The 23,244-nt window shown below is 40.3% G+C and overlaps 1 protein-coding gene across 2 annotated transcripts in view; it reads right to left on the bottom strand.

Annotated features, from left to right (window-relative positions):
- The window catches only part of GLRA2 (glycine receptor alpha 2), a gene marked incomplete at both ends in the record, with an annotated part of 179,726 nt that overhangs the window by 36,954 nt on the left and 119,528 nt on the right, over positions 1-23,244 (bottom strand). The gene's annotated exons all lie outside the window — the stretch shown is intronic.

Here is a 23,244-nt window from a genome sequence, read left to right as displayed (position 1 = left end):
TATATGGCTTTGGGTCCTTCAAAAACCAATTTGTAATTTCCATTCAGCTTTTGATCCTAACTGATGCAGAAACAAGTTTCTTTTTTTTAATTGAAGTATACAATATTATACAAGTTACAGGTGTATAATATAGTGATTCACAATTTTTAAAGGTTGTACTCCATTTGTAGTTATTTTAAAATGTTGGCTGTATTCTCCTTGTTGTACAATATATCCTTGTAGCTTATTTTATACATAATAGTTTTTATGTCTTAATCCCCTACCCCTAAATTGCCCCTCCCTTCTTCCCTTGCCCCACTGGTAACCACTAGTTTGTTCTCTATATCTGTGAGTCTTCTTTTTTGTTATAGTCACTAGTTTGTTGTATTTTTTAGATTCCACACATAAGTGATATCGTACAGTATTTGTCTTTCTCTGTCTGACTTAGTTGCAAATGGCAAAATTTAGTTCTTTTTTATGCTGAGTAGCATTCCATTGTGTGTGTGTGTGTGTGTGTGTGTGTGTATACATACACACCACATCTTCTTTATCCATACATCTATTGATGGACACTTAGGTTGCTTCCATATCTTGGCAATTCTAAATAATGCTGCTATGAACACTGGGGTGCATGTATATTTTCGAATTAGTGTTTTTGTTTTTTTCAGATATATACTCAGGAGTGGAATTGCTGGGTCATATGGTAGTTCTACTTTTAGTTTTTTTAGAAACCTCCATACTGTTTTCCCTAGTGGCTGCACCCCTTTTCTCCACATCCTCACCAATATTTGTTATTTGTGTTCTTTTTGATGGTAGCCATACTGACAAGTGTGAGGTGATATCTTACTGTGGTTTTGATTTGCATTTCCCTGATGATTAGCAATGTTGAACATCTTTTCATGTGCCTGTTGGCCATCTGCATGTCCTCTTTGGAGAAATGTCTATTCGGGTCTTCTGCCCACTTTTTTAATCGAGTTGTTCGTTTTTTTTTAATGTTGAGTTGTATAAGCTGTTTATATATTTTGGATATTAACCCCTTATTGATCATATCATTTGCAAATATTTTCTCCCATTCCGTAGGTTGTCTTTTCATTTTGCTCATGATTTCCTTTGCTTGCAAAAACTTTTAAGTTTGATTAGGTCCTACTTGTTTATTTTTGCTTTTATTTCCTTTGCTTTAGGAGACAGATCCAAAAAAAATATTGATGTGATTTATGTCAAACAGTGCTCTGCCTATGTTTTCCTCTAGGATTTTTATGGTTTCTGATCTTACATTTAGGTCTTTAATCCATTTTGAGTTTATTTTTGTATATGGTGTAAGAGAGTGTTCTAATTTCATTCTTTTACATATAACTGTCCAGTTTTCCCAGCACCACTTATCAAAGAGACTGTCTTTTCTCCATTATATATTCTTGTTTCCTTTCTTGAATATTAATGGACCATAAATGTGTGGGTTTATTTCTGGGCTGTCTATCCTGTTCCATTGATCTGTGTGTCTGTTTTTGTGCCAGTAGCATACTGTTTTGTTTACTATAGCTTTTTAGTATAGTCTGAAGTCAGGGAGAATGATTCCTTCAGCTCTGTTCTTTCTCCAGATTGTTTTGGCCTTCGGAGTCTTTTGTATTTCCATACAAATTTTACAATTATTAGCGTTCTTTGAAAAATGCCATTGGTATTTTGATAGGGATTTCATTGAATCTGTAGATTGCCTTGGGTAGTATCATTTTAACAATATTAATTTTTCCAATCCAAGAACGTGGTATATCTGTCCATCTGTTTGTGTCACTTTCAATTTCTTTTATCAGTGTTTTACGTTTTCTGAGTACAGGTCTTTTACCTCCTTAGGTAGGTTTATTCCTAGGTATTTCATTCTTTTTGATGTGATGATAAATGGGATTGTTTCCTTAATTACTCTTTCTGATATTTTGTTGTTAGTGTATAGAAATGCAACAGATTTCTGTATATTAATTTTTTTATGCAGCAATTTTACTAAATTCATTTATGAGCTCTAGTAGTATCAGGTGGCGTCTTTAGGATTCTCTATGTATAGTATCATGTCATCTGCAAACAGTGACAGTTTTACTTCTTGTTTTCCAATTTGGATTCCTTTTATTTCTTATTTTATGATTGCAGTGGCTAGGACTTCCAATACCATGTTGAATAAAAGTGGCAAGAGTGGGCATCCTTGTCTTGCTCCTGATCTTAGAGGAAATGCTTTCAGCTTTTCACTGTTGAGTATGATGTTAGCTGTGGGTTTGTGATATATGGCTTTCATTATGTTGAGGTTAAATAGTTTTAAACTATCACAATTCAAGATATTCAACCAAAGTAAAATATCAAGGCTGTAGCCTTGGGAAGGTATCTGGTTAAAAAGGAAACTTTTATGACCCTTCAGTGATTGGTTGAGTGCTTTGTACATCTTATTTGATAAAGCAGATTCTGAAAGCAAATACTTTTTACTTGCAATGCAAAGTTCCCTTCATCTCACTCAACTTCCAATTATTTTTTAAAATATGAGGGGGAAAATAATTAGATGAAGTTGTAACATGTTGGACCACAGACTACAAACGATTCTTATTCAACTGCCTGTGCAAATGTGTACTATCTAGTTCTAATTTTTAAATAGGGTTTCCTGCTTTTTGATAGCTGTCACTGAGTGTTTGCCATCCAGAATTTATGCATTTTACATATATTAATTTTCTAACCATTATGACAACTGTATTACCCCCATTTCCTGGTGAGGAAACTGGGGTACAGAGAGGTTAAATTATTACCCAAAGTGAGAAAGCTAAAAGGTAGCAGAGCTAAGATTGGAATTGGAACCCAGTCTGACTAGTGAATCTCCTTTCTGGACACACACAAACATACTACTAGGATTATACCTTTTGTATCTTGCATTTCCCTTTGACCTTTATAGTGAGCATTTCCCATGTAATTTAACTTTCTTCTAAATCATAATTTCCAGTGCTTGTATAATTGTCTATACCATCATTAATCATTCTGTATGATAGGATATTTAGGTGATTTTTAGTTTCATTTTATGCTATTGTAAATTTGGGAGCTATGAATATTCTCCCCCCCCCCAATATTTTACTGTATCTCTGATTATTTGTTAGGTCAATTTTTAGACTGGGATTATGGGAGTAAATGCTAAGAAAATATGCTCCTGACTTAGAAAGTTAGTAGGAGCATAGAGGATGTAAAAGCAGAGATTCTAGAATGAGATGCCTGAAGTAAGAAACACTGCTCTGTTCTTGACTCCAACTTTGCCAGATTGTTTAACCTGTCTCTGCTTCCCCTCCTCATCTGTATAAAGGAAAATAATAGTAGCTATTTCATAGAGTTATGTGGATAAAATCACTTAATGTATTCAAAGTGCTTAGAATAGTGTTTGGCACAGAGTAAGTGCTATATAAATGTTTGCAATTATTTGACTACATAAGGGTGTGATTTTGTTAATAGAAAAATCTTGGAAGAGACAGAAAAATCATCAAGGAAAATAAAAATCGCCCACAGTCCTAATATATTCCAATTATTATTTTTAAGGTTACCACCTGCCTTACACTATTTGTCTCCATCAATCTGAACTACTTGTCAGTCCCACATATGTTGTGACAAAGTGGTATAGCACCTGGGATGCTTATTCTCAGTCTTTCTGATTAACAGATGACTCAGAATCCTTCATGACTTGGCTTGCATACCAGCTCCTCTGGGAAGCATCCCTAACCTTCCTACTTTTGTCTCATCTGGGTTGGGGGCCACTTTTCCTTGCTCCCTTATAACTCTCTATTGAGCCTGTCTGTTCTTTTTCAGTCCAGCAGCTTCCCTGACCCCACCACTAGACTCACTAGACTGAAACTTTTTTTTTTTTTTTTAAGAAAGGTCCTGTGTAGTACTACTCTTTGTATCACCAGCCCAGGACCTGGCAAATAGTGAGTAAACATTAGATATGTGGGATGGATGGATAGATGGATGATTGAATGACAGAAGGAAGGAATGAAGGAAATACCTGGCTATCTTTCCATTTTTGTACTTTAACTTCAACAATTCTTTACTATATAACATTACCCACAATTGCACATATTGGATATTTCTGAGAGTGGACTATTAGTGCGTTTAAATTCTCTTAGCTCACCAAGCATTCCTGGAATGTTTCTTTCCTTAATAAGCAATAATTTTCTTGTATTTGCTGTTCTGGAGCAGTCCTATTCTCCTGTAATAATAGAACATTACCAATCACAGCATTCCGGTTATATATTATTCAGATGGCCTTTGAATGTTTTAAGACCTAATAATGAGAAGAATTTGTCAATGCCTGATAGATGTCCATACCAAAAGCTAAGTCCAGTAGAACTCACCCTCATTCCTCCCCTTGCTAGTGTTTACAGCACTCAGTCATTTGTAAACCTTTCCCCCCTCTCCTTCTAGCCATCAGCGGGCCAGGCACGTATTTGGCTTCTTTTATAGCTGCTCATACACAAATCCTTTCAGTCTCTTAATCATTTTGGTTGGTCTGCGAGTTTCCTCCAAATCATGATCGCCTTTCCAGCATTGAAGTGCTGGTATTAACTGCATTATTCACACGGATGTAGGTGATGTCGTGGGACATCTATTACCTATGCTGGGGTGTCCTTCAGCGCTGGTATCTCAGGATTGAAATGCCTTTTTGTTGCTTCTATCCAGCTCTGATGTCACGTTCTCTCCCTTTGGCTTCTAATCCTTAGACATTTTTACCTCACATTTTGTCCTGTCACATTATTTTTATGATTCCTGGGCTTACATGAGCCGTTCCTGAACTACATTACTACAATCTTGCAAAATAGTTTTCAAATTAATGAAGCTCTCAAAATGCTAGTATGATTCATTTAGTGGTATCTTTCCAGGCATATTTAATTCAGAAGCATAAACACTGAGGGCCTACTATGTGGAAAGCACTGTAGTAGATGCTGGTGGGAGGTGGGGCAGAAGATACATGAATAACTAAGATGCACGTTGATTCTTCCCAGGACTCCCCAGATGATACCCCGGGGGAACCTGTTCATGCTGTGCTCCAGAAAGCATCGTTCACATAGCTCAGGGAGCGGCAAATTAGGACCTATGAATTGAATCTGCCCCACCACGTTTTATAAAGAGTTTTATTGGAACACAGCCATACTCATTCATGTATATACTGTCCACGGCAGCTTTTACGGTAAAATGGCACAGTTGAGTAGTTGTGACAGAGACCATACGGTCTGGAAACCCTAAAATACTATGTGACCCTTTACAGAAAATGTTTGCCAGCCCCTGACATAGACTGCAGTGTTGTCTGGTTTGTCCTGGGGATGTAAATCTTGGTGGCCCTGTTTGGTGCTTGAGAAAACCATGGTCTAGTGAGGGAGACAGTCAAGTGAGCATAAAACTGATACAAAGCAGATGGTCTCATGTGCCAAAGTAGAGGAAAAACCAAAAGGTGGCTGGAAGATGTGGGGAGTTCAGTGTTGACAGGGAAAATCAGAAAAGGCTTCGTTCCTGGATGGCATGGCATTTGACTTAGGCCTTGAGGAAAGCCAGGACTTTGATGGGTGGAAGAAGCTATGAAAGCAAAACCATGAAGATGGGAGAGAATAGGTGGGCTTGAGGATGGTCAGCAATCCAGTGACTGGGCTGTGCTGGGTACCAGGGAAGTGCATGGTGAGGTATGGCTGGGCCAACACAACGGCCAGGCAGAGGCATCTGGGTTTCAGACTGCTTGTAAAGATAAGCTAATTATGGTTTTGAGGTGGGGTATGGATATATAAGTCCTTTTCTAATTAGCTTGAATTTCTTTGTCTCAAGAGCAAGAGTCTTAGCAAAAGTAGACATTTTCCCTCCATATAGAAATTTACCTTTTCTCCTGACACTCTCAACTCTACACAGAGTCAGTTCTCTTCCAAGCTTTCTAACAACATCTCTGAATCCTTTGCTGAATCTTCTTCGATTTCTTATCTGTGGTCCTTGAACTCTTTCCTCTTCGATTTTCCCTGTATCTTCAGGTCCTCAATAAATTCGACCACTCTTATAGTTTCTGTGTGTGTGTGTGTGTGTGTGTGTGTGTGTCTCCCATAGCAGAGATTGGCCAAGTTCTTGTGATTCCCATTTCCTCTTCCTGGGACACCAGTAAACTAGATTTTCCAGTTCAGCTGGATCCCCAGTGGAATGTGGGCAGAAGTAATATACACTACTTCAGGGCCTCTAAAATCTCCCAAGAGGGCATTAGGACTTAACCTTTCTGCAGCCACCTTGGGTGTCACTCATCTGAGATGGCAGTGCCATAAGATGGAAGAAGCCTGGATCCCTAAAAGACACAGGGCCACCCACTTCACAGTGGAATGTAATGTGAGTGAGAAATAAATTTTTATTGTTTTAAGCCATGGAGATTTCAGGGTTTTGTGTTTCCAGCACTCCCCAACCCATCACTCAGTCCTGACCTCCTGACCTCTCACCAGCATTCTTGTGCTAATTATAAAAGGCCCAGTGTGGGGGTGGGGGGTGGGGGGAGTGGAGGGCGTGGTATTTCCCTGGTGGTCCAGGGGTAAAGAATCCGCCTTACAATGCAGGGGATGTGGGTGGTTCCATTACTGGTCAGGGAACTAAGATCCCATGTGCCACGGGGCAACAGGTTACACTGGGACAGGCCAGGTAGTCAGTGCTGCCACCATCCTTCTCTTCCAAGGAAATCTGATTTTCCTGGCATTAAACAGCAGGTAGTAAGCCCGTGTGCCACAACTACAGAGCCCACGCACCCTGGAGCCTGCGTGCCACAACTAGAGAAGAGAAAACCCACATGCCACAACGAAAGATCCCGTGCCACAACGAAGATCCCACATCCAGCAACTAAGACCCGACACAGCCAAAAAAAAATTAAAAAAAAATAAAAGGCCTGGGAAATTCCCTGGTGGTCCAGTGGTTAGGAGCCCGCGCTTCCACTGCAGGGGGCATGGGTCTGATCCCTGGTCCGGAAACTAAGATCCCACAATGCCGTGCAGCATGGCCAAAAAATACATAAAAAGGCCCGCAGTTAGGACTTGCAAAAGCAAGATCATTAAGTGCCCCCCCTTCCCATTCACTTCATTTGAATCTTGCTTCCCACCGGCAACACTAGTTTCACCATTAGTTCTTTCCTTGCCTTCACCTCTATTATTCAGTCTGTTGCAGAAGCTCAACATTGACTTCTGCAAAGCACCCTTAGGTTTACCCTTTTCTCCCCATTCCAAAGATGTCACTGCAACCCTGGCCATCAATGCTTACACCTGGTTATTATAACAACTTCCTAACTGATCACCCTGTACCCAGTTCCTCCTCGTGGCACTTTATCCTTTTGCTTCTGCCAGATTAAATTTAAACACCAATTCATTTTGCAACACAGCTTGAGAACTACTGTGGCTGCCTAGTATAGGCTCTAGTATCCAGGATCTCACACAGCATGTGTCCGCCCTAGTTATTCAGTCTTATTCCACTGTTTCCTAACATGGACCTCGTGCTTTGTTTAAGCAGTTCTACTTACCCTGAGGAAGCCAAGTCCATTCCTACTGAGAATCCCAGCCATTCTCAGATGGGTGTAATTTTGCACCACAGGAGACATTTGGCAACGTCTGGACATATTTTTGGTTGTCACAACCAAGGGGAAGTGCTACTCGTGTCTAGTTGGTTGAGGTCAGGGACGCTGCTAAACATCCTATAAAGCACAGGACAGTCCCCACAGTGAATAGTTATCCAGCCCCAAATGTCAATAATTCTGAGATTGATAAGCTCTGAGATAGAGAAAGCACCCGCCCCCAACCCAGGTATCCATGCCTGGTTCAGTGGTCCTCAGCTGGGGCTGATGTTGCCATGAGAGGACACTTGGCAATGTCTGAAGGTGGTTTTGGTTGTGCCAGCTGGGGAGTGAGGTTTTGCCACAGGCTTCTAGTGAGTAGAGGCCAGGGATACTGCTAAAAGCCCAACAATGCATAAGACAGCCCCCATGACAAAGAATTATCCAGCCCCAAATGTTAACAGTATTAAGGCTGAGAAATATTGGTTCACACTCTTCTCCCAGCATAGAAATCCTTCCTCCCTTTTCCTGCTTTCTCTACCTATGTATTTCCAGGTAATTCCTCAAGGAGTAGCTTAATCTCCATCTCCAGAGTGATGCTTTCTCTGCCTATTCTAGCCCACAGTGGTCTTACCCATCTTTAGGATTTGTAATGCACTGATAGTTAGGATCAGACAGTTGAGTGTTTGCTTCATGTTTGCATGTTTTATCTGCCCAGTTAAAGTTTAGGATGCTTGGAGGATAAAGACCCAGGGATATCTTTTGTATCTATACCCCCAAGAACAAGTCTTTGTTCATTGAGTAAATGCCCCATAGTTTCTGTTGACTGACAAGTTATTCAAGCTGCATATAAATTCAAATTCCTTTCACAGTCACTAAAGGGAAGAAATTTATCTCACGTCTTTTAAAGCCAATAGCTGATGATATTAAGATTACTCTAGATTTATTTTCACTAAGGGAAAGAAGAGTAGTTATTCTGTTGAATTTACAATTCCTGTAGTTTACAAACATATCTGGTGAAATAGTAGAGCCAGTCAAGTTGTTTAGGTTTTTGTGGCACTAAATAAACATTTATCTGATATTTGAACAGATCAGTTAGTTGATGGAGTTTAGCTCATTACTCAGTTACTTTGGCATCATGTTGACATTTCTTAGAGATACTTTTCATTAGTGTTTTTTTTTCTTTTTCAACACTATCTAGGTATTTTTGAAAACCTTGGCAGTTTTTCATGAGGAAATTTTTTCATTAATTATACACTGAGATCAGTTTCAAAATGGAAAATCAAACCATGAATTTATTTACTTTAGTCACATAATTTGTTTTGTCTACATTCATTTCCTGCGTCATGAAGCCAGTTGTTCATGGGTTCGGCCATTTTCTACCCAGTGTTTATCCCCATCATAGAAGAGTGGCTCGTCATTGTATAAGGATTGCCTGAATGTCCTTACAGCTTGGGTGCCCTCTCCATCCCTCATGGGCAAGGCACTACCATTTGACAATGTGCCAACTAAAATATATCCACATTCCCAGCCCCTATGAAGGGGCTACGTATGAAGAGAAGTTCTCTCCAGTAGAGAAAAATCACAAATGACTGTGATAAACCAAGTATTTTTTTTAATAGAAAAGAGACAAAGTGGAATTTATAGGACAATCTCAAAATACTAAGATATTTTCCTTGCTTTAGGTGGAATGATGTCTCACACCCACCTGCTTGAGTCAGTGTTTAATTATTCTCAGAGTATGCATTACAAACCACTGCTAAACCAGAATAGAAGTTTTTCTGCTCTGTATAGTACAGTTTCTTTTTATCCAATTTAGAAGGAAAATTTTTGATTAACCCTGATTAATGCAGCTGTTGAAATGGATACCCGTTGGTCACAGTAGCCTGACTTGTGCTTCCATTACATGGGACAGAAGCCTTTGGTAGTTCCAATCAATTCATCTTTTATTGAGTGCTATGAAGTACACCACCACCCTCTCCATCCTCATTTTATGGGGGAGAAAAATAAGTTTATTAAATGCATGTCTAAATACAGGTAGTAATCAACAAAGATGGAAATGAGAATTCTGGCTTTGACTTTCTGTTTTGTCTCTTACCTACATTGAGTCATGGTAAAAATATCATCAGAAAAAATATAAGCAGTCGAATTAATCCTAGTGCCAAAGATTCATGGTGTTGTACCAATTTATCTTTACAATTTCACTGCCAAGTTGCCATTTTTATTGCCTAATTAAAGAGCTCACATCTGCTGTTTAATGCCAGGAAAATCAGATTTCCTTGGAAGAGAAGGATGGTGGCAGCACTGACTACCTGGCCTGTCCCACTGTAACCACCGCACCCTGTTTTCTCTCCATGTCTGACACTCTTGCTGGGTTCTGGGTAGAGTACTGAATAAACACAACTCTTGTGAGGGTGCTGTTTGTAAAAAGAGCCATTGGGTGGCAGTGCCTCCAAGCCCGGTACCTGCGGGAACCAACTAGTTACCAACGGCATTCCTTAGATCACAAAGCTTTCATCAGGACAGGACCTGAACAACCTCAGGGACCAAATAATTTGGGTGTTGGGTGGCACACAGGTCTAGTTAGCTGATATTATTTCTTAAGATGAATAAATTTCTCTCCATTATGGTGGTCAGAAGACTGTTCAAAGTTGCTTGCCAAAGCACACTCTCCGTGTGAGTTTTGTGAGTGGAGAGGTAAGAGAAGGGTAGAACTGCCAGCCCCAGAATGCACGAATAATCCTAGGTGACAGCCACTGTTAGAGGCATCATAGGGACACCCTAGAGAAAGGCAGCCCCAAGGCTCAGCTTTCTGCACGTGTAGGTGTCTGGGGGAGGGCGGCAAGGTGAGGAAGGAGTGGCATCTGGAGGAAGGGGAGGGAGCAGGGCTGGTGGGGCTTCTTCCCCGTGCTGCGTCAGCCACATGTCTCACCATGTTCTCAGCTCATGGACAGGAATACTGGTTCCTTCCACAGTCTGCTTCCGGTGGCTGCACCTTCAACGACAGAAGTGCAGTATATTGCTTCTTAGGCAAGGGCAGGAATGAGGAGGGAGTTGGGAGTCAGGAGCAAATTGCCCAGTGGTGTAAGAACAACCACGATGAAGAAAAGAGCCAGTTGGATGATAGCAGTTTTGGAAAGGCAACCAAAGGCTTTTGGTGGATAATGAGATGATGCTCCACTTAGTAGATATCTGTGTAGTCATTGTGTGTGTGTGTGTGTGTGTGTGTGTGTGTGTGTGTGTGTGTGAGAGAGAGAGAGAGAGAGAGAGAGAGAGAGAAGGAGAGAGAATCAGGGAGAATATAAAGACGGGCAAAGGAAGGAAATGATCCAAGGATTCCAGTGTCATGGGGTCATTGAAGGATTGCATAAGACACTTTCGGTAAATCTTAACACTCATTTGGCAGATTGTGGACCCTCAGTCACATTGGTTTGCCAGAAATGAGCTCTTGAAGATATTACATAATTCAAAGCTTGCATAATTCAAGGCAATTTTCCCTAGAGGAATACATAAAAAGTAGAATTTGTTGTATTTCATGTTCTGTGCATGCATTAAGACTTTATTAGTATTTTTATATTGCCCTATTTCAAACTCACACAAGCTAAGTTCACATAAAACGGCACCTCGTTGTAGCGAGCACTCCTGTATGTCAGGGGGGCTGCGATGTGCTGTTACAAAAACAAAACAACAAACTCCCACCACCATCATCAGTGAAAAGCTTTCAACCACAGAACTCTAGGAGTTATCTCTGTGATATAGATAAGAAAACTGAGTTTACTCTTTAACTTTACCAAGATCATACGGCGGAAGAGTGGGTGAGCTGCTCTTCGCATCTCCTCTGGCTTGACTCCACCCTCTGTGCTTTTCTGGCTCCCTGACCCCTGAGGGAAACCGTCTCCAGGGAGTGAGTCGGCAGAATTACTCACAGACTGCGGTTTCACCAGATGACAACATCTGATGTGAAAGAGGTGAGAGAGTGCAGGCAGCGGGCTGGGCGAGCTCGAGACAGCACAGTCCCACCTGCAGCCATGGAGCTACTATGAAAAGAAATGTTGAAAAATGAGAGGGAGCCACACTGTCCTTCATCTGCTTTCTCAGCCATGGGTGCTATTTCCCCTTCTTTATTTACTCCCCCCCCCCACCTCATCGCAGGTTCAAATTTCATTCTTATGAACAAGGAAGGAGAGGAGGGAAGTTTAATAAAAACTGTCCAGTCTCGTTCTCTGACTCAGGGTGAGGGAAAGACCTTGGCATGGCGGCTAGGGTTTGTAGCGATGACAGTGGTTTTCTCCTGCTGCTCCCCAGAGAGGGGGCTGGATGGGAGGGGAAATCTGGAGAAGCTGAGCGGTCTCCACCTCCTAGACTGGGCTCGTTGCCTTATGATTTCCAAGTCGGCTGCGCTCCCTGGAGTAGCATGAGGAGGCCAGATCAGGAAGGCAGCACGGGCCAAATCTCTCACCCCTGACCATTTTCGAAACCCTGAACCTTAGCAGAGTGAGCAGGCAGGCCATTGCTGGGTATGTGCGGGCTCTTCGTCATCCCAGAGCAATCACGGTGGCGGACTTCTGACGCAAGCGGACTTCTGAGATGCTCGGTGGGATGGGTGAGATAGGTGAGCAATGGACGATCCTGGACTACAAACGGTGGCAGGCTTAGAAGCCCATTCCAACCTGTAGTGATAGAGCAGCCATTTCCTCAAGAGCACCTGGGATCCTGTGATGACTCTGGGACACAAAGAGGCTTCTCCAGGTGCTGAGCTTCCCTGCAGTGCACCTGAATCCTCTGAGCGCTGGGATGCCACAGCCTGGGGATGAGGACGGGTGTTCCTTTGGTGGAGGGCAAGAGTGTTTCACAACTGAGATATTAGTATCTATTGAATGGCAGTCAGTGGTAGCCAAGAAGCTTCACCACCCACCCCCTGGCCTGTGGCCTGGTTTAGCTTCAGCTCTGCACTTCAGCGTTAGCTCGTGGTGCAGGCAGCAGGTCAGTGAGGAGGGCTCTGCGGGAGCCACCTTGATAGAAACCTTCCCTTCTTGGCCTGAGACCCTGGGCACCCATGCCTGGGCCATGGCAACCTCAAGCTCCTGAAGTGAACCAGGAGCATCCTACTGTCTCTCATAGCATCCCGAGTGAACCTGAAATGGAAAAAGTCCAGGCCCCCATCATGTTCAAGGTTACATGTGGGGAGAAGAAAACAAGAAAAAGAGCTCCAGGTCAATCAGAGGCCTGGAATTAACGTGGTACAAGAGCCTCGGGCTGGGCTGGTGATCTCACTTTTTGTTACTGTAAATTACCCAAGAGCTGGCCTCCACTGTGTCCATTTCCTGTAGCCGAGCAGCATTTTGATGCAAGTCAGTTCCATGCCTTTCTCCTCACCACAGAAACCAGAAACACAAACCACCCACTAATAATTAGCTACTTATTTGCACTAGATATGAGCCTGCAGGAATCTGTTCGTAATTAAAAAGAAATCCTACAGCCTCTTGAATAAAATGACACAAATAGATAAGCAAGCTCTTTGAAGAAATTAAAAAGACCATGCTATCAGGAGGCATTTCTATATTTCAATATGGAAGTGTACAGACTGCTAAAAAAAGAACAAAAGATAAATTGTGAATGTGGAAAGATTTGGGTTGGGCTTATTGAGCACATCAACTTCTAATACATTAGTTGCATATATCTGCTTCAGAGAGTTTAGATGAATCCCAGTCCCATCAATCCTGAAGCATGACAGAAGCTAAGAAACGGAGGCAGGGCTGTGATGGAGAGAGCAGTGAGAAGATGCCAGGGATGTGGGTCTTGGCTTTGCCACTGGCTGACTTTGCAAAGGTGGCCACGTCATTTCACCCTTCTGGGCCTCAGTTTCCTTCTTGGACATATAAAAGGGTTGGATGATCATCTCTAAGGTTTCTGAAAATCTATAACTCAAGGGAAAGAGAAAGTGATGAGGGAGGAACCTAAGTCAGTAGCAGGATGGGGTCCCAGTCTCAAGGTGATCAGGGCCGTGAGTACAAGAAGCGGCCTTTTGGCTCCCTGCTGTGCCTTCTTAACAACCTTCAGTGTCATCCAGTAGTGCGTATTCACTGAGCACCTCTGTGTGCCAGGCAGCACCTGCCTAAAATGGTGAATTTCTTGCTTAGAAACAAATTGTACTGATGAAAACATTTACCTGCATAAGACTGTGTGTAGCAGATGTACTGCAAATTCACCAGCAAATTTAGTGAGAAAATCTCCTGTAAACCATGAGCAGCTCACCTCAAGCCCTGAACCTTGCTGCTTTTCTGCCTGAGAGTTGTTTTTGTTTGTTTGTTTGTTTGTTTGGCACTTTAATAACTTTCTCAACTTGCATACAAGGAAGCTTAGAACACTCCAGGGGGACGCCTCTCGACCATAGAGGGATGGGACTTAGTGGATAAAGACGCCAGATTTCCAGTTACTTGGTGGGATAAATCTGGTAAGAATTCTGTATGGTTTTTCAGAGGCTCCCCAGCAGGACCGAACCATGCTTGCCATCCATGGTAACTGGCTCAGTGATAGACTTTATTGGCTTTTCTCCTTTCCTTGTTTACACTGCATACTCTCTCACTTGTCCTTCCTGAGTCCCCCTCCCAAATGAACTATCTGCATCCAGATACTTGTTATGGGGTCTGTAGTTTACTGAAGCAAATGGCCCAAACCTAAAATTAGATCAGGGAAGGCTGACACAAACGTGATGCCTGTCACATCATGCACCGTTTAGAACCAGGATAGCAACCAACCACAGGTCCTCCTGAAAATTCCTTTCCTATTGACAAAAGACCTATATCTGGCTTGTTTCCTCATCATCAATGAGAATGGAGTGTCAACACAGTTCTAAAACCAATCTGGAGAAGTAAGCATCAAATCAATTTGGGATCTATATTACCCATGTCATTTAACACCCATTACTTCCCTTTTTGCTCTGCACATCTCATTTTTTTTTTTTTTTTTTTTTTTTTTGCGGTATGCGGGCCTCTCACTGTTGTGGCCTCCCCCATTGCGGAGCACAGGCTCCGGATGCCCAGGCCCAGCGGCCATGGCTCACGGGCCCAGCCGCTCCGCGGCACATGGGATCCTCCCAGACCGGGGCACGAACCCGTATCCCCTGCATCGGCAGGCGGACTCTCAACCACTGCGCCACCAGGGAGGCCCCACATCTCATTTTAAATTGACAAAATTACAATTGTGTAACTGTAACAGAAACTAATTTCCAACCTAATACTATGCAAGCGTCATCCCGCATATACCAACCCTCCTTGGGTCAGGGAAATAACGAGAGCAGCTTATTTGTAGAAGCATCATAGAAACTGTTCCATGCTAGCTATGAAGTTTGTTAGGAAGATAGAATCACAGTTATATTTTGAGCCTAAAAGGATATAGCTATTATGAAGGTACAAATGACTCCTTGTTGGAGAATGGAGAGAACGAAAAGTGCCCACCCAACTGAGAAGGCATCTTGGAACTGAAAAATGAGGGAGGCAGCTCCATATTATTAATGAATCAGTTTATTATAGGGTAACCTACTCACAGTGTGGGATCGGGATCAGGCAGACAACGATCCGGAAGCATTTGCAGCTGCACTCCACACAGCCAAGGGGCCGCTGGGACAATTTTATAATTAACCTAGGGTATGGGGGTAGGTGTTTGGAAATAGGATGTGCATTCCTAAGTCAAAGTTCATGAATAGGTAACTAGTCTAGTGGGTGCTGGGAACAAGTCAGCAAAGATTTTCATCATTATTTGGGGACTAACAGAGCATAGAGGCCACCTGGTCCTAATGATTATTAAACAATATCTATTAGCTACAAAGCCCCTGACAGAGAAGGGCTTTACTGCACAGTACAGTCCTGGGTAGGGTCAGTGAAAGGACACGAGAAACTGTAAGGGCCCAAGATGGCCTCAGTTGTGCTAACAGCCATACACTCCTGTTGACACGACATCAATTAAAAATGTTAATAGCGGGATGAATTGGGAGATTGGGATTGACATATATACACTAATATGTATAAAATAGATAATAAGAACCTGCTGTATAAACAAAAATTTTTTTAGGTTAATAGCATTACACTAGAAGACCAATGAAGACTTTGTTTTACTAGCGTGTGGTAGGCAGCCTTCTAAAGTGGACCCCAGTGATTCTTGGGTAACCCCCTCCACTTGACTGTGGGCTGGACCTAGCAACTTGCTTCTAACATACAATATGGCAAAAGTAAAGGGAGGTTACTTTCATGATGAGGTTATAAAGGATGGAGTTCTGTCTTGCTTGCGCTTTCTTGCTGGCATTCTCTCTGGCTCTCCTCACTGCTTGCCTTGGTGGAGAGGGCTGCCTGGCAAGGAGCTGAGTGTGGCCTTCGGTCAACAGTCAGTGAGGGACTGAGGCCTCAGTCCAACAGCCCAGGAGGAACTGAATCTTGCCAACAACTACGTGAGTGAGCTTGAAAGTGGATCCTTTTCTAGTTGGGCCTTCATGTGAGACTGCAGTCCCAGCGTACACCTTGATTTTAGCCTCCTGAGAGACCCTGAAACAGAGGTCTCAGCTCAGTTGTGCCTGGACTCCTGACCCATAGAAACTGTGAGATTAAAATGTTGTTGTTTAAGCCACTGAACTGGGGCGGGTGGGAATTTGTCAGGCAACGGTAGATAACTCATGTGTGGTGTCTTTAGGAGAGAGAGGGAGAGAGAAGAGATAAGTTGTTTACTTTGGGCCTCATGAATCTAGAATTGGGTAAGATTTGATGATTTATTTTCGGATTTCTTAAAGAGGAAAGTTTAATTAAGAAAACCAGTAAGATATCTGTGAGGATAATCAGTATAAGAGAACAAGAACCATAATATATTTTTTAATCTATTCATTCAAATAAGATCCCTGCTTAAACATGTATCAAGTAGCTATTGAAAATCAATTTACCTATGCTGGAGTCCAGGGGTCGGCCAACTATTGCCCATGGGTTAAATCAGTCTTGCTACCTTCTTTTGTAAATAAAGCCATGCCCATTCTTTTACATATTGTCTGTGGCTCTCTTATTCTCTACTTAAAGTGGTAGAGTTGAGTAGTTACAGCAGGGATCTTACAGCCCAAAAAGCCTAATATATTTACCACCTAGACCTTTACAGAACATTTTTTTAATGAACTCCTGATCTAATCATGTATTATAGTTCAAAGTAACCACTATCCAAGGCAGTCTGAATTAATAAATTTTCTCTATATTTTGGTTAACATAGAAAATAAAATTGGATAGTTCATAATCCAAAACATTCCACTGTAGGGTTTTTATTTCTGGAATTACCTACATTCTCTCTCAATTTTGTGTTTCCAATACAGATATAGGGTCCCAAAATGATTTGCATATTTTTAGCAGTCAGTCAACAAATGATTGTAAACTGTTCCCCATGTGTGAGATGCTGAGATATACACAAAGATAATTAACATTTGGTTCATTCCTTTCAGAAACCTGCTTTATAGAGGTAAAGAAAGACAAGAAAATAGATGATGGCCATGTACTCTAGCAATCCTGGGTTGGCGTGGTGGTAAAATCCATTAGCACCAGTGTTCGACTTTGAGGGTCCAAATCAGGTCTTGCCTCTTCCTAGCTGTATACTTTGGGCAAGATACTTAATCTCTCTGTGCCTCAGATTTCTCAGCTGAAAAATGGGGACAATAATGAAGCCCATCTCATAGATTTGGTGTAAAGATTGAGATACACATGAAATAACAAGCATGTAGTGCTTAGAACTGGGCCTGGTACCTTGCAAATGCTCAAACACGTCAGCTCTCATCACCATGGTGGAGCTGACCTCTTGGACTCACGTCCTGCCATTAGAGTCAATGCCTTGAGTACTGCAAATTAGTTAGATTAATTAATAGTTTCATCCAATTTAGGATCTTCATTAAAGTTAAATGTGGGAGTCAGTCTCGTGTGACTTCTTTCTGGATGGAAGCACTTAAGAGATTTCGAGCAACTGCTGTATCTTGAAATCAGTGCTATCACTGAGGGCTAATTTTCCTGCTACTGGTCTTGTTTTAAAATTACCCTTTGGCCTGAAATGGCTCGATTTTACCTTTAAATCCCAAACCGAATTTTCTGAGAACTGGGAAAAATTATTCCTATGGAATTTCAGATAAACAGGATGCAAACTATATTCTCTCATATGCTATTTAGAGAATCATTGATGTTTTTATAATTCATAATTGAATTTGATCTTTTCTGTAAACTTTGGTTGAGCTTTATCCAGTATTATGACTCATGGTGGTAATATTGAAGGCATTTCGTTAATGAGTAACAGTATGAAAATGATAAATTTGCATAACTTTGCCCAATTTTCTCTAACATTCTGAGGCGTGTTGTCATCATGAACAATTAGTATTATGTATGTTGTGTAGAGTACATTGATCTTTCAAAAATATTTCAATATATAATTCATTCTGTCTCCATATACTATAGTTATGCAGATACTGAACTCAGAGAGCTTGAGAGATTTTCCTAATGTCAAAGAACCAGTTAAGAACAAAGCTAGATTACTCAGCCATAAAAAAAAAGAAACAAAATTGGGTTATTTGTAGTGAGGTGGATGGACCTAGAGAATGTCATATAGAGTGAAGTAAGTCAGAAAGAGAAAAACAAATAACATATGCTAACACATATATATGGAATCTAAAAAAAAATTGGTTCTGAAGAACCTAGGGGCAGGACAGGAATAAAGACACAGATGTAGAGACTGGACATGAGGACACGGGGAAGGGGAAGGGTAATCTGGGACAAAGTGAAAGAGTGGCATAGATATATATACACTACCAAATGTAAAATAGATAGCTAGTAGGAAGCAGCCACATAGCACAGGGAGATCAGCTTGGTGCTTTGTGTCCACCTAGAGGGGTGGGATAGGGAGAGTTGGAGGGAGACGCAAGAGGGAGGAGATATGGGGATATATGTTTACATATAGCTGATTCACTTTGTTATACAGCAGAAACTAACACATGATAGTAAAACAATTGTACTCCAATAAAGATGTTAAAAAAAAAAAAGAACAAAGCTAGACCTGGAACAGGATTCTTGGTCTAATCTTATTTCCACTGTAATGTCACATATTCATTCTAGTTTTAACACTTGAAATATTTTTATTGTATTGTAATTCTTTCAACATTTTATTTCCTAGTGTCTTAGATCTAACCATTAATTGGAATATTTGATTAACCAGAATGCTTCCTACAATACCTATTTCCAGGAAATTTATGCCCCTGGAAAGGGTTTGAACCAGATGTTCTCTTAGACCCCTCCCCATTCTTTTATTTGTCTTAGATAATTGATAACAGATTTCTGTCTTATTCACTGTTAAGATGATTCTTGCCATGCAGCAGTGCTGTGGATGGTCAAAGACTGACTCTATGACCCCCTCCCCTAATTTGAGGATCTGTTGAGTTCAGTATTTGCCTGGTTGTCCTTGCTAATTCTCCAATGGTGATTGAATCTATTTAGAGTAGTTTGCAAAGGGTAGATGACAGAATACTAATCATAGAAATTTAGAGCTGAGACAACTTTCTAGATCAACTAATCAAATTCCCTCATTTTTCAGATGAGGAAAGGCAAGGAAAAGGGGAAGATTGTGTATGTCTGCCTGCTTTAAACCATGTGGGTTCCATGCATTTTGCAAGCATAATTAAGCATGGTGGGGGGAGGGCATATTCAGAAGAGATAAGTAGCCACTAACTCAAGATATAGATTAGCTGGCTCCTATTTGGGGATGAACATATGTCTTGAAAAATTAAGTTGATACAGTCAGTCACTACTCATAGCAAGTTACTTTAATAAAACCAATACTCAACTTAGACTGGCCTAATTGCCTGGAATTTCTATTGCAGAAGGGAAAAAAGGACTGAGGAAGTTTCTGAATGTTGGAACCAGAGCAGTGATATGAGATTAGTGGCTACTTCTGGGGCAGGGTACAGAATAAGGGATGTAGAAAATGCTGGTGATAAACACTGACTGCTTTGCCATTTTTCCTGGTTCACTTGGGCTACTGACCACATCTAAGTACCAATATGGTAGACCGCCAATGTCTGGATGGGAATCATAGGACTTGTTTGGAAGACTACCTACTTGCCAGGCACCTCCAGTCTATCCTTAATATTTTCTTCCCAGTGTCTCACCCCCTCTCTCCAGTCTCTTTCTCTAAGAGGAATTCTAAAGAAGGGAAAGTTATGGAGATATTCATCCATTGATTCAACAAATGATTATGAGGCCCTTCTGTGTGCCAAGAGCTGTCGGGTCCTGAGAATACAACAGTGAACAACACATGCTCTCTGTTCTTAAGGACCTTGAATGCCCATTGACAAGTAAATAAGCAATTATAATACAGTGCAAGAATTGTTAAAATAGCAGGAAGTACAGGTGCTAGAGGAGCAGATAGGCAAAGAGCTTATCTGGGCTTAGGGTGTACCTGGTTTGAAAACATGTCTCAGAGGAAATGTCCAGTAAGTTGAGACTTGAAGCGAGCACAAATGGAAGATCTCATACTGTAACTAATGAGGAAGATCTAACTGACATTTTCTGAACTCCCTAAAGAATATGGCTTCTTTGTAAACACCCGCAGAATATTCACCAAAATCAACCAAGTATTAGACTACACGGATGATCTGAATAAATTGCAAAAAGTGGAAATAGTACAGCAAACGTTTTCTCATGATAATATTGTAAAACTAGAAATAACAAAAACAAGAACAACAAAGCTCAGAAAATAAAAAGTCCTTTCTTTCTGGGGGAAAAAGGAATTTCTCATAATCCTTGAATCACAGGGAAATACAAACTGAACTTGCGTAGTATCTAGAAACTTGTAATAAAGCTATGTATTACAATTTGTAAGACATAACTAGAGCTGTACTCAGAATTTTTATATTAATTTAAAAGGAAGAAAATTAAGACTCATAAGAGACTACTTTGTTCAACTTAAACGTATATATTTCAAAACCTGAATGGAATGGGCAATATTGTAGAAAAATACGATTTACTGAAAGTGATCCCAGAAGAAATTTTTTTTTTAAATCAAGTAGACCATTTCCCTGGAAGAAATAGAGATATTTCTTCAAGGGCTACATTCTTCAGCATATAGATAACCATATGATAAGTTAATATGAAGTATTTTAGTGTTAGATTTTCTAATAGCAAATTATTGCATTCTTGAATAAAATCCCACTTGGTCATAACTTATTGTTTTTAATGCCTTACTGAATTGTTTGCCACACAGAATTATTGTGTCCATTTTCCTAAGTAAGACTCGTCTGCAGTTATCTTTCATTTGTGTGTGTGTGTGTGTAATCTTTTTGGGGAATTTTGGCATCACTGTTAGGTTTGCTTTATGATTTAGAAGTTTTTCTTTCCTACACTAGGTTCTGCAATAGACAAAACAGATTAGAATTATTTACTCTTTCAAGGTATACTAGAAGTCCTCTGTGAAACCATCTGGACCTGTGAAATCTAATATGAAAAACTATAAGGTCATCTACTGATATGCTAAACAGATATTTGTAAAAATTCAACATAAATTCTTTTTTTTTTTTTTTTAATAATTTTTATCTATTTATTTATTTTGCGGTACGCGGGCCTCTCACTGTTGTGGCCCCTCCCGTTTTGTGGAGCACAGGCTCCGGACACGCAGGCCCAGCAGCCATGGCTCACGGGTCCAGCCGCTCCGCAGCACGCGGGACCCTCCCGGACCGGGGCACGAACCCGTGTCCCCTGCATCGGCAGGTGGACTCTCAACCACTGCGCCACCAGGGAAGCCCCAACATAAATTCTTAATAAAATATTTAATAATATTAATTTTTAGAAAATATGTATGCAAAAGCCAGAGCTATGTTTAATGGGGAAACACTGGTAGAATTACAACTAGTATTAGGAACAAAACTGGGGGATGCCACCATTACCATTATCATGCAACATTGTACTAGAGGCTGACATTAAAGCATTTAGGCAAAAGAACTTAACTAGAGGTATAAAAATTGCAAAGGTGGTGGTAATCTAACTACTTGTGAATGACAGAACAATCTACCTGGAAAACCCAAGAGAATCAACTGATAAGTCCACAAGAATTAAGATAATTCAGTAAGACAGCAAAGTATAAAATTAATATATAGAAATCAAAAACTTTTATTCATATATAATAAAAATATTTTCAATAGAAAAAGAATAAAATATTTGAGTAAACTTGAAATATGTAAGAATGCAAAAGTTGATTTGAACAAATGAAAAAACATTCCATGGACTTGTGTAGGATGGTACAATATCATTTAAGTTTTAATCCTTTTATGGGTTAAATTTGTAACTATAATGTGTTCCTGATAAAAAGATGAAGTGTTGACCTGCTGAGAGGGATACAAACTTAGAACCTGTGCCTGTGGAAGATGGGGTCAGGGGAGACTATTTTATTACCTTATATGGGTATTCATGCAAATGCATTACCTGTTCAGAAAATTAAACATTTTTATTAATCAAGTACAACTAAACACCTAAAGCCTGAACATTCATATATATTTTGTTTGGTGCCTGAAATTCTTACCAGGATAATTTCTCTATTTTTAAGTCATTATTCACATCTAAAATACAGTTTTGAAACTGAGTTAATTTAAGTGAATTGTGTTGTTCATCTTTCTGTGCAGTAATATATAATTTGAAGTTAATGTGAAAAAGTCTGAGCTGAGCTTTCTGGAACTCTGAAATCAGGTTAAATCTGTCCCTTTAAGTAAAATTGTCTTGTTGATCATGAATTTTCATTAATAAGTCTTTGTGTGTGAGTGAGTGTCTGTGTGTTTGTGTGTGTGTATGCATGCACGAGTGTATGTTTTGTTCTGCTTCATGAATTTTAAAGAGATAGATCTTAGAATGTATAATTCTCCCTCATTTATCACAAGTCACCAAATGGACTTATAGTGACAAACTAGTGAGTATCCAGGAAAATGATAAATCCCAGACGTCCTGGCACTTCACTTCTTTCTACCTACCCCCTTTCTCAGATATGATATGGAAATTAAAAGTGATAAACTATATTACTATTATGTTTATTTGCACAGAGTTGCAAATTTTAATAAATCATAGACTTAATATTATTCAGCTCAAAAGTTATTAGTAATCTCTGAAAATGTACTTAATTCTTAGATTGGATGATATTGATAAGTCTTTTCTATTTTAAAATTAAGTTTTAGCAGAGCTAAATACTTCCTAGAATTTATTATTTTTCTCTTGGCATAATTTTCAACTATAGAGTTTTTCCCAGATGAATTAATTTTTCTGGAATTATTTTTTTGTTTTGGAATTCAATTTCTCTGATCATCCAGCTTGTCCAGAAATTGACAACTTTTCTTTGATCAATACGAGCCATTCTCTTATATCAAGAGTAACAAGAACTAGGACTGCCAATGTATTTAGTATCTCAATACAACTAAAATGATGGGAATGACAGTATACTGCCAAGTTTGAAGGTCATATTTGATTCTTTACCATGACACCTACTTGAACATGCCCTCCTAAATATCATTAATGGTAAATTAGACAATTTGAGGTTTTTTTCTTCCACAGATGGAAAATGCTCCTTTCCCAAAGTGTGTAAATCAGTCTCATGAAAGTATCTGTCCATCCATTTATTCATTTCTGTAGCATTTTTGAACATCAATAAAATACAATGTTATCTACTGTGCTCCTGGC

The sequence above is a fragment of the Mesoplodon mirus genome, assembly GCF_964341445.2.
Source record: "Mesoplodon mirus genome assembly, chromosome: X".
Taxonomy (NCBI): Eukaryota; Metazoa; Chordata; class Mammalia; order Artiodactyla; family Ziphiidae; genus Mesoplodon; species Mesoplodon mirus.
The sequence above is the reverse complement of the archived record's forward strand: the minus strand, read 5'-3'. Positions and strand labels throughout refer to the sequence as shown.